This window comes from Ictidomys tridecemlineatus, chromosome 13 (genome assembly GCF_052094955.1).
Source record: "Ictidomys tridecemlineatus isolate mIctTri1 chromosome 13, mIctTri1.hap1, whole genome shotgun sequence".
Lineage (NCBI taxonomy): Eukaryota > Metazoa > Chordata > Mammalia > Rodentia > Sciuridae > Ictidomys > Ictidomys tridecemlineatus.
Genome location: NC_135489.1, coordinates 93565181 through 93578195, shown reverse-complemented (window position 1 = coordinate 93578195; position 13015 = coordinate 93565181). Strand labels below are relative to the sequence as shown.

The 13015-nt window shown below is 39.3% G+C and overlaps 1 protein-coding gene across 4 annotated transcripts in view; it reads left to right on the top strand.

The window, feature by feature from the left end:
• Positions 1–13015, top strand: part of LOC101968704 (contactin-associated protein-like 3) — a 202562-nt gene that overhangs the window by 41051 nt on the left and 148496 nt on the right. The window lies entirely within an intron of this gene.

The following is a 13015-nucleotide window of genomic DNA, read 5'->3' as shown; positions in this document are numbered from 1 at the left end:
TTACATGGTTTTTCTTGCTCTTCTTCTAGATCTGCTGAGGGAAGAGTGCCATCTTATCCTAAGTGATTAGGAATAAGCTTGGAGTCAAATGGTTCTGATTTTTTGTTTGCTTTTATTTTAACCCTGATGCTACCACTTACAAGCTGTGCAATTTAGGATCGATGGATTTATTTCCTTGCATTTTTGTCTCCTCAAATATAAAATGGAATTAGTAATAGCACCTTTCATGAGAGAGTTAAACTGAGTGAGGATTAAACAGATGAACACACCTAAAGCAGTTTGGATGTGGTAAAGAAGTGTTCCCAGCAGATTTATTCAGAGCAGCCAAGAGGTCGAAAACAACCCAATCATCCATTTGATGGATGAACAGAGAAACAAGAAACAATATACATGCAATGGTATGCCATTCTGCTACAAAAAAGAAGGAAATTCTGATACAGTCTTACAACAGGAATGAACCTTGAAGGCATTGTGCTAAGTGAAATAAGCCAGTCCCTAAGGACAAATACTGTATGACTCCATTTACATGAGGTATGGAGAGTAGTGAAATTCATCAGGACAGGAAGTGGAGTGGTGGTTTCCAAGGGCTAGGAATGGGGTTACTCTTCAACAGGTACAGAGTCTTAGTTTGGGAAGATGAAAGAGTTCTAGAAATGGATAGTGTTGATGGTGGCAGAACAAGAAGGTACTTCAGACTATCAGATCTCTTAGATCCGTGAACTTAAAAATAGGTCAGATGGCAAATTTTATGTTAGGTATATTTTACCACAATATAAAATTAGCATATGAAATCGGATCCAACACAGCCTAGTATTTATTAAGTGCTTCTGAAGAAAAAAATAATTGTTAGTAATGATAGTAGGAATAAAAGCCATTAAACCTATTATGACTGTCACAACTTCTAGCCCAGAGCCTTGCAAAAAGCAAATATGAAATAATATATACTGATGTGGTAGAAAGCTTCAGAATAAAACACAAATTAATGCCAAATAATGTCAGTTGTAATCAAAGAAATGTCAAAACCCTGAAAAAGCTTTTTCCATTAGGTTATGGCAGCCCATGGGGCTCTTATGATGTACAACTAGTTTGCAGTGACCAAGTTTCCTTATGGTTTCATTTAAATTGGTCACCACACTGCTGGTGATGTGACATTGACAACTTAAAACAAATCTAGCAGAAAAATCCCTAAGAATAAGATTAATGGATTTCTATGTTGAAAGCAGCAATAACAACCAAAATAAATAAATAAATAAATAAATAAAGATTAAAATGAAAAAAACCAGAAAAATATTGCAAGCAGTTTAATTATGAAGTAGCTGTGACAGTTTTAACTTCTGAGTCAGAAATAAAATTCACTTTTGTGCCTTTTAATTAATTGTATCAGGAGTGCCAATCAGATAAAGAGTTTTAAAGTTGCCACTGTATTTACCAACCTGAAGAGCTCTTCACTATTTTATTTAATACTTCACTGAATACTGAATTCTGAATTTATGCCTCATGTTTTGTAGATCATCACCATTTTGGATTATTCCCACCAGTGAAATGTATTTGAATATTTTCTGTGTAGAACTAGCTAACTCAGGACCCTTCCCATGGTCCCATTGATCTTTGTGAATGTCAGTGGATGTAGCAATCTCCCTATGGTTCAGGAGGACAAAATGGACATGACGATGATGATGATTGTGCTGGCGATTCCTTGGTTGATTGGCCTTTATGGTAGGAGCTGCTTAGGTCAGGTCTTGAAGATCATGGAACTAAAGTTAAAAAAGTAATTAAACTATGATTGATTTAGAAAGTTCATTATGGAGTCTTAAAGAACATGTTTCTTCTTACCTTTCTTCCATGAAGAAGTTCATGTGTACCATCTCATCACTCTCTCTTTCCTATGAGAGAAAAGCTGAAGGAAGATACCTCTAATGATTGCAAAGATAGTTAACTGATCTGTGATTTCCGTTAAGCCAGAATAAGGGGCTTTTATGGTTTAAGACATCAATAGATATGAAACTGAATTCACATGATGATTCAGGCACTCAAAACATTGGATAAATTAATGTAAAATACATTTTAGAAAAGAGTTTCGACAAGAAGACAGAAGTCTTTGAAGCTTTGTAGAAAGGATGACTTAGGAGTGGGAAGATTGGGAGAGAATAGTGCCACTTGGGCCAAAGAGGATGTACCCAAGCCACAGGGTCCTGGTGTGACTGACTCACCCACAGTCTGTTCATCTTCCTATCAGATTCCTCATCGATGAATACTGTCAAAGAGATAGTAATTATAACCCAACAAATGTAAAGAGTAGTGGTTCTTGAAAGCATTAACAGCCATAAATATGATTTTCATACTCCTAATTTATAGTAGTCACAGTTGAAATTGGTTCACATTTCTTTTCGAAATTCCTGACTTGAAGTCTGGGAATGTATGTATTTCATTCTAATCTAGAATCTGCACAGCCCTTACCTCTTTATGCAAAGAAACACAAAGGGATGAAAAGCTAATCCCAATTGTATGATTAATTTTGCCTACTTAATTTTGCAAAATTGTAGGTGTTAAATAAATGTACACAAATAATTGCATGTGTGTCTGGGTGTGTGTGGTGTCTGTGTGTGTGTGTGTGTGTGTATGTGTGTGTGTCTGTGTGTGTCTGGGTGTGTGTATGTATGTGTGTGTGATCTCCCAGCTCCATCTCAAGTTCTTAAAGATTTGAGATTAACCATAAAACCTGACTTTGGTGTCATTGAATTTATATTGGTAGTTGTTAGAATGGGAAATAGCTAAATTTTTTTTAAAAAAACCAAAACTCATTTTAGGAGTTTTGATGGTACATTACAAACAAGAAAAGGAAAAAGAGAAAAAAGAAAAAAAGAAAAAAAAAGAAAAGAAAAAGTTGAGCTCTCTTTTTCATTCTTTTTAACCATATCCTTAAGCAAACTATGCAATTTCAGGTTATTTAGATCTTTAAAAGCTTCAAAAATAAAACATTAATACATGCTGGTATTCAGTTATCCTATTTGCTTATCAAAATTATCATTTTTATGATCATTATACCTTTAATTGTGAGCATTTATTGGATTTTTCTCAGTAGCATTTTCCTGGAGCCTGCTTTCCATTTCTGTGACTGCACACCCTCCTGTCAGTGTGACAAGGCGGGGCAGGAGCTGAGATGAAATGAATAGTCTTGCCAGAAACAACTTGAAACTGCCTAGGCAAAAGCATGTGTGTGCTTTGTCCTTTTTCTCCCCACCAATAAGAGCTGCCTTAACTCTCCTTCACAGCCAGAGGCAATCCTTTATCAGGGACTCAGGGAGCGCTTTCATACTGAAAACCACGAGCTCTGATATGAAGAGTCCAGCCAGAGAACGGCAGGCCCGTAGGTCAGGTTGGAAATTACAATTGCATAGGAATTAGTTTCATCAAAAGGGAAAATCCAGAAGTCTGAGTGATTTCCTGCAAACACAAAGCAAATGGAGACACACCGGGTATTTTCTTCCTCCGTTCTCATCCATCACCACGTAGATGTCTGCCCACAATCATGCTTCCTTAAAACACTGCCTGGGTTCTAGGTGATGAAGAGGCAGAGAAAATATTTGCCTAATGCTTCCAATTAAAGAGGGAAGTGAATGGTGCTGAGGCTTCATGCCTGGCCTGTGCATGGATATACTGGCTGTGTAGGAGCAATGGAGGTTGAAGAAAAGACAGACATGGAGAAAAGGCTGGGGCCAGGTGGGTAGACAAGCCCTGGTGAGGCCTGGCTGACTCAGAGCTAGCTCGGCAAGTTGGTAACATTGAAAGGTTGATTGTGGGGAAGTTTCAGCAAAGCAGACAATCTGAAGGGCACAGGGCTAGCAAGACATTAGGGTCATCTTGCTTTGCTCAGAATTCACTATCCCTGGGAGAAGGTGCTGAACTCAAGGCCAAAATAGATAGAGCCCCACAGCTTCACGTGTAGCACCCCACCGGGACCCCACATCATCATAGCAACTGGGGCATCTTGACCTGCACCTTCAAACAGGCAGCTTTGTCAGCCCAAAGCTATCCCTGAGGGAGTCAGAGGCCATGATTCAAATAAACCACTCTCCACAGAATGGTTCAGGATATTTGTGGGCGTCATTCAATGTTGAGATATGTATTTCTTACTTTAGAAGTGATAACTCCTACTGAAAACTTAGCACTGTACCTAAAAATCAAGTTACTAAACAAAAGAAAAATCTTTACATTGTAGGAAATGACCCTGACCTGGTTTCTTATAGCATGTGGCCTCCGCCTATGAGAAGTTTCCATTGCTCTGCACAATGCAATATTTCAAGACAGAACTGAGTGTAAGACTCCATGGTTTTGTGAGGCATGTCTTTGTTAAATAGTAATTAACTTACGGCTATGCCACATTGTGTTTATCTATTCACTAGTGATGTACATGAGTCGCTTCTACTTTTTTCTGGTATGAGTAATGTTGCTATGAACATTCAAATTTTAGAGTGGATGCATATTTCCATGGGGTGGAATTTCTGGGTTGCATGTCCACTCTAAGACTTAATGACCACAGCAATATTATATTTAGCAGTAATATGAAAGGAACTACGTTTCCTTAGCTTTGTAAGCTAGTCCCACAGAGGAACGTCATCACACTCCTTTCTAGGATCTCCACACCATGCATTCTTTCTGATGAAATTTTCTCCCTTTAATTTTCCTTATTCAAAAAAACCCAGTGATCTACATGGTAACTCAGCTGTCATGCAATACTTAGCACAGATGTGAGCTCGAACAGGAAGCTTCCTCTTTACCACAGGTGACTGGATTATAATGGTATTGCCCCTTCTGCTTCTGGAAAGATAGTACATATCCTGTCCCCACTGCTCCAGCTACATATGTTTCTAAAACAGTATGATATATAGCAAACAAACATAAGAATGAAAAAAATGGAGAAGAGAAGGAGGACCAGTTAGGAAACTGAGGATCTGAGGAATGGGGGAAAAAAAAGAGATAATCTGGGGCATAGAGGAAGGATCTGCACAGATGGGTCAAATGAGTGCTTAACTATAAAGAGTAACAATGAGGAGGGGCATGGTGGCAAGGAGATGGGTCTCTTTCTTAATTGTACTGGTGGTGACAGGACTCTCGACATGTCACGAAGTGTCACAGAACTCCACAGACACATTATTTTCCTAGTTTTGATATTCTCATATAATTATATAAGTTGTAACTGTTGGGGGAAAGTAGAAGATGAGTACATGTTACGTCTCTGTACTTTCTTTACTGCTTCCTGTAAAGCCAGTGATTTTAAAATAACGCCAACTTGCTGAATGGGAGTTTAATTTGTGCCACAAAGCTGACCTAAAAGAACCATGGCCAATAACAGGAGCTGGTAAAACACCACAGTGGGTTCTGTAACCAGCTACCTTAGTCACTAAGTCAGCATTATATGAGGCACTCTTGAATTTCTGCAGCATGTGATGGAGATTGGCCCATTTTCCTTCACAATCATGGTTGGCAGTTGGATTCTTTTGAGGTGGTCATTATTTCCCACAAAGAGTTCAATAGGACAACCTTGGTGGAATTGCTTTTTCCCTAGTGTGCATTACCTGTTGAATTATTTGTCAACAGCGCTTACGTTATGATGATATTTAGAGCACATACTGAGATGTCACCACATTCCATGCAATGATTAATAAGTGCATGTATCATCTCATACAAAGTGTTCCTGTGACTTTACAAACTATAATTACTTCCACAGCCTAATACTTAGGGAAATGTAAATATTTGGAAGAGAATGGACTGAGACTTATAGTTGACTGAACAATGAATCACATACAGACAGATTTATTCTTCACTGAAATTGTTATTTTCTGAGCATTTTGCCCTTGAGTTTCTTTGCATGATACCAGATGGCATTAAATAGGAAACAAAGGTGCCTTCCTTGCCTGCTCAAGCGACATTTTGAGATTCCATATCTTGTCCTATACACAGTGAGTGTATGAGAAAGGCACAATGGCGGTTTTATTGAATTACACACAGTTACGGAGATGAATGGAACCACACCTACCCCAAAACCAAGATGCATCGGAGATGGGGAAGGATGAAGGCTGAGTGGTCTAACCCTCAGGGGCTCTTTCTGGTATTTTCTGAGTGCCCAGGGGGGCTCTCCGTGGAGGGCCTGTGAGTTGACGTCAGTGCCCAGTGGAGGAAATACCTGCAACAGGGTGCACACCCCTAGCCTCTGAGGTGCCTGAGGATTTCTCCCTGTCCCACCAGCCTGCTCTGGGAAGATGTCAGCAATTTACAAACCTGACTATAACAGGTGGGACTGAGACTCCTTGTCGCTCTTTATTTCTTTGGACAGATGCTTAGAAGTTGCATTTCCTAGATTTTGATATGTTGTATTTTTACTCTCATTCCATTTAGAATATTTTCTGGTTTCTCTTTTAGTTTTTTTTCTTTGATTCATGGATCATTTAGTCTGGTAGTTAAGTTTCTTAATGTTTCTCAAATTTCCAAAGACCTTTATTGATTTCTAATTTAAATATGTTGCATATCACAGACAATATCTTTTGCATTAACTAAATCATTTTAAATTTATTGAGCGTATTTATGATTCAGAATATGGTCTAGTTCGTTGAAACTTCCAAGTGAATTTGAAAATACTATTTATTTTATTGTTGGATGGAATATTTCATAAATATCAAAGAATCATACTGGTTGATAGTGAGGTCTCTATGCTCTTTTCTGCCTTCCTGTTCTGCCAATCATTGAGAGAAGGATACTACAGTCTCTTACTATAATTGTGGATTTGTCTGTTTCTTTCAGTTTCATCAGGTTTGCTGCATGTATTTTGAAGCTCTGTTGTTACATGTATAGGATTATTAGAACTTTTTGACAAATGAGCATCTTTTTATTATGAAATGTTCTTCTTTATCCTTTGCAATAACTTTTCTCTGGAATCTACTTTGTCTAATACATCAATCAATATATGTATATTTTTTGATTAGTGTTAGCATGATGATATCTTTTTTCCATTTGCTTACATTTCACCTATTTGAGTTTTTATTTTTAAAGTATAGTTCTTGTAGGCAGCACATAGTTGGATCTAATCTGACACCATTGACATTTAATTAACAGTGTTTATACCAATTATATTTAATATGATTGCATGGTTAATTTTTAAGTCTATCATCTTCTCTTCGATTTTTTATTTGCTTCATCTATTATTTGTTAATTTCCAGGCTATCAGAGGGTATAAATGCATTTTGTAAGATAATAAATTCTGCAAGTTGTTCCATACACCCTGAGATCTGAGCCATAGGTAAGTGTAATTCTTCCTAATGAACATATTTTTGGAAGGTTGAATGTTCTTCCTACATCAGTCTTCCAAGGTTGAAGAAAAAGTAGTTAAAAGAAGACCAGAGTGAAAAGATAGATTCTCTGGCAGGATAAGTGTATATTTTACTTGGTTAAAAAGACTGTAATACTTGAAATTCTGCACATGCCTGGTTAGAGCTTCATTTAAAAAAAATATAATGAAATCAGGCCTCAAGGAAATGTTTAAATTACCTCAATAAAAAGGCAGACTTACTGACAAAAAAACTTTGGAGTTCAAAGCCCATAAATCTCAGAAGTGGAATAAGGAAGTTCACTTAAAATCCACCCTACTCCTTCCCTAGAAATACTTAAAAATCACACTGGAATGTAGGAGTGGTGATGGACTCACTCTCATCTCTCATCTTCTGTTTCCTGTTTACCCACAGGCAACACCTGAAATCTGTAATGATTCTGCAATGTATTAAGAGTCAATTACATGAGGAAAAAAGCAAACATATTTGGATAAAATCACATTTGAAACAATTCTCTTATAGGAAATTATCTCTTTGTGATAAGATCAATTATTTATTTGATGGATTGCTAGAATCCCCTACTGGTAGTTAGCTTTGTATGTTTACTTTGTTTATTTATAGTTTGTGTTCTTGGGTAGCTTTTAGTCCTGGTACTCATAACAGGTTGAGGAATGCATAGGATGATGATGGTGGTGGTGATGATGGTGGTGATGATAGTGGTGGTGATGGTGGTGGTGATGATGATGGTGATGGTGCTGGTAATGATGGTGGTGATGGAGATGATGATGGTGATGATGAGGTACTTCTGCATCACTTCCCTTATTAATAAAGTCACTACGTTTTTACAGTGCCACCTCTTATATGTACTGTAGACATGGAAATTTTTATTTTATTTTATTTTAACTAGAAGCAATTATGATTTATGCTGAGGGATTTCTACTCAACTTGTTCATTCACACTCTCAGGTAGTAAAATGTGATTGTCTATCCAGACAGAAAACTTACAAAATAGCGATCAAGTTCATCCAGGTTATTTATAAACAAAAAGCACCAAGTGATTGATAAATCATGTGAATATGTTCCTGGATGAGATTAGAAAAATGAAAGGGGAGCTGATTTTTAAAATAATCTATTTACATGTATGTAAATTCATTGTTTTATTATTTTCTCATTAGTAAAATGGATGCAATAAAGCTGAATCACTGGATGCTTTTAGAAATAAAAAATCATAATGTGGGTGGAAATACCTGGGTAGCATTCTCAGCACACAATGCATGCCTCACTGTTTTTCATTTCTCTTCTTTCCATTTCCATTGCAAAATAAGTGGCAAAACTTCAAACATTTCCTCAGAGCTCTGAGGTGCAACAATGGAGAAAATCGTGGATGAAACAAGTGCCAAGTCATGTGCTCATTTAGGAACAAAATGATAGCGAAGCTCAGCATTCCTGATGTGGTCCCCAAGTCAGTCTTCACAAAATAACTGCCTTTTAAAAAGCAGCCTCTGCTGTTCATCACATGATAGCAATCGGGAGGGAAATCTTTAGTTCCTGGACTTTGCTTAATCTCATTCAGGTACTGAAATGCACCTGTCAGAACACACCTAATGAATGGGTGGGATGACGTTCTGATCATCACAGGTTCTAAGGATTGACCACAGGCTGAGCTGTCTGCCTATAGTTCCATTGAGTGTCTGTGACACCTCAATTAGCTCAGATGCATTGTCCTGCCAGAATGCAGGGGAGGGAGGAGGGTGAAGAGGAGGAGTGGAGCCAGTGATGAGCTTAGCGGGTGAGCTGGGGGCACATGCCCAGTGCCTTCTAGGTGTCTTTAGCTTTAGTGACCATCAAATAGACTATGCAAAGATGCTCCCAGGTTAAGTGGAATTGTTTGGTGTGTAATCTTGACTCTACCATTCGCACAAACACTTTCATTAGTTTTAATTTAAAGAAAACAAAAGTTGAATATGACATGACATTTTGTATGAAAATTTTCAGTTCCAAAGTGCTTTAGCATCCATGACCCCGTGGCTCTCCTTGCAATCCTATGAGAGTGGTTAGTGTTGTCCTTCTAATGTTTTATTATTTGTGTGTGTGGTGAGGGGGAAGAATGTGCATGCCAGGCCAGTTCTCTACCACAGAGCCGCACTCCAGGCTCTACAGTTTTAAACAAAAACAACTACAATGCCAAAAAAATAATTGATTAAACAACAAAGGACAACTAATTAATTAGACAACAAAGGACAACTTTGTTCCAGGGACAGATGACGGGGCAATTGCCACACACCCGTTGGTAGAGTCAGCCAGCTTTCTTCCCCCATGACTCCAGTGTGGCCACCAACTACCAAAGCTGCCTTTAATGAAAGCAACTAGACCAGCGCGGTGGGACAGTGATTTTCTATTTCCCACCAGGACTATGCAGTGTGTAATTAAGTCACCTGCAAAGCAACACATCCTTGAAGCCCAGCTGGGATTGCAGGTTTCCTGAGGCTGCCACACCTGGTGCCATTCTTCTAATTCCAGGGTTCCTTACTTTGGCTGAACGGGATGGCTGATTTGCATATGAATACTGCCTCTTGGCACAGGTACAATGGAGTAACTGGAATGTATTGCTGCCTGTGAGCAGGAGTGCCCTTATTAAAACAATCTAGCAAACTGTGAGTGACAGAGGACAGGGAGGACCAGGGTTTCTCTTTCTTCTAATGATCACTCATGATCCCAGGGCAGCACACCAGGAACAGGCCGATTCATTTTCCCTTTCTCCTTCTCCACATGTGTTTCTGTGTTGATTACTTTTCTGGACCTGGGGTGAGAGGGAATGAAAATACAGATTTTTTTTTTTTTTAACAAAGATATACGATTAAAGAACATGGACTATATCATCAATGCTAGCTAATGACGAGGGGGAAAAAATCCAAAATACTTAATAGTTCCTCTGAGGTCTCAAGTGAAATGTATAAAATTCCCAATGTACAATAATATCGGGGAGAGGGATTGGTTAATAGCATCTCTTTTGCCTTTTTCCAACTCTTCTGTGAAACAACTGTTTTAAAAAAATTAAAAGAACAGGAAAAGAAATGCAGTTTCAGTAAGGTTGTACCTTTGAGACTCTTTGTTGTTAGTTAGGTGAACCGTGGAAGGATTTCACAGTTATTAAACTTTATGTGGACTTGGGAGAGAGTGGTACGTTAGCTTCTCATCATAGTGAACAAAATACCTAACAATGAATTCATTGGATGACTATTAATCCATTGGGTTGACCGCCTGCCTCCTCCAGCCACTCTCTACCTGCCTACAGTTACCACGCAGCTAATCCACATCAAAGGACCAATGCACCGATGAGGTTAAGGCTCTCCTTCCAATCGTTTCACCTCTGAAGGTTATGGCATTGTCTCACACCTGAGCTTTGGAGGGACACCTCCTATCTATCCATCATCGGGACGATGTTTCAATACAGGAGCTTTCTGGTGTTGTTCCACATCCAAACCCCAACCTCAGGGATCTGGTAGATCTCAACAGGAAAGTGCCAACAGATAAGCCCTCACTCTTACTGTGCATCCGCTGTAGGATCCTGGGCCTTGTCTGACCAGGAGGATGGAGTGTCACACTGCCCTCACTTCCGGAGTACCCGACTCCACTCCAAACCTACATTACATCCTTTGTGCATCCACATAGGACCTCCATGTCCCATCAGCACCTTCAAAATCATATGCTATTAAGAGTTTGTTATCCCAGCCGCTCAGGAGGCCGAGGCAGGAGGATCACAAGTTCAACTTAGGGAGCCCTTGTCTCAAAATAAAAAAGGGTACTGGTTGAGTGCTCCTGAGTTCCATCCCTGTACCCATCTCCAATCTCCCCCAATAAGAGAGTCTGGGATGTTGTCTAGAAGACAGTAACTTACTGGCGGCCAACTCTGCACATTGGGCCACTGAAGTCTCCCCTACTTTTCTGACACTCACAGGTAGGAGGTGGGCACAGTAGGTGTCCTTCTGCACATGGGGATCATCCTCCATTCGCACAGCATGCTCTTTTACATGAGGGAAGATTGAATCTTGGATGATCTGCAGCACAATTTGCATTTGCCCCTGCCAGAGACAGTGCAAGGGTTTGGGGGACACCTTATGTGCACCTCAGTGGAAACTGCTCCTGTGGTTTCTTCCCCACTCCTGATCCTCCCAGCATACTCTACTTTTCAGGTGGTCAGAGAGCACGACCTACCCGTTTCCATTCTTGCACAACATCTCTTATTTAGTGAACCATTGAGAGCTTTGGGTCAGGCACAGAGTTCACTTTACAGGAATTTTGTCATTTAATTCCAAAGGTAGCCTTAGGAGATAAGCAGCTTACCTGGATTTTATTTAGAAAAGGTTCTCACTGAGTTGTTTAAGGCCTCACTTTTGCTGAGGCTTGCTTTGATCCTCCTGCCTCAGCCTCCAGAGCTGCTGGGATTACAGGTGTGTGCCACCATGCCTGGCTACCTCCCAGGATCTTCAAGTTAAAGTACATAGCAATAAAAAGCAAAGCACCCCCCCCCCATATCTATCTATCTATCCATCCATCCATCTACCATCTATCTATCAGTATCTGTAAACATATGCATAAATATATGTGTGTGCATATATATATATATATATACATATATACACATATATATCTTCAGAGTCTGGATCAAAAAGGTTTGTGCTTATGGTACATTCAAGGGGAAAATATTTTGAACAAAGATTGATTACCAAAAAAAAAAAAAAATAGAAAAGAAACCTTAGAATCTGAATTCTAAAGAATCGGTAAAATTTGAGCTCATAAGCACATAGTATTTAAGTTGTGCTTATCAATCCAGAGAGGTGCCTATAAATACATTTCTCTGCACTCCTACATCCCATCATATAATGGTGTAATATCATCCCCTCATTCATTTCTTTTCCCAGTTGTGTTACAACAATAACAAGCTTTTTTGAACCTTCACATTATGCTGGACATGGTATTGAATACTTTACAAATTAGGGTATAATTATAAAAATAATCCCTAATAAAAAGACACATTCCCCGAGTTAGAAAATAGCAGTGTCCAGAATGCTGATTATTAAAGAAATAGTGGTTCCGAAATATCTCCCATTTTATTTATTTGACCAGAAAAACGACAAACATCAGTAAGACCTCACCAGCCATTGCTATTCTTGGTTCCAAAAGTGTGACCTTTGTCAAAACAAAAAGAGCAGAATTTTGACTCTGTGCCCGGCGGACTCTGTGCTCGACTCATGATACTTGGCAGACTTGGCACTCCGTGGGGTTCTCCGCGTCTCCCTGTGCTACAGCCAGAGAGCCCACAGCCCTGCCGGGGACTCCCTCCTCCACTCCCTGCTCTGGACCTGTTCATTCATTTTTAATTTTCAGGTTTTACCATCGTCTCTCCAACACATACCCTCAGTCCCTGGTGACCCTGTTCTCTTCTCTACCTCTGAGATCCACTTCTTTAAATTCCATGTATAAATGAGATCTGTTCACAAGTACTCTGCAGTTTGAAATCCCTTTTATTTTTTGTGACACTCAAGATCTAACTTGGGGCCTCTTGAATGCAAAACAGGTGCTTAACCCCAGAGCCCAGCCACCAGCCACCAGCCCCTTGAACTGGTGTCTGCTTCGACTGTAGGCAGTCTGAGCGCAAGGACTGTGTTTTAACTATTTTCATTTACTTAATGC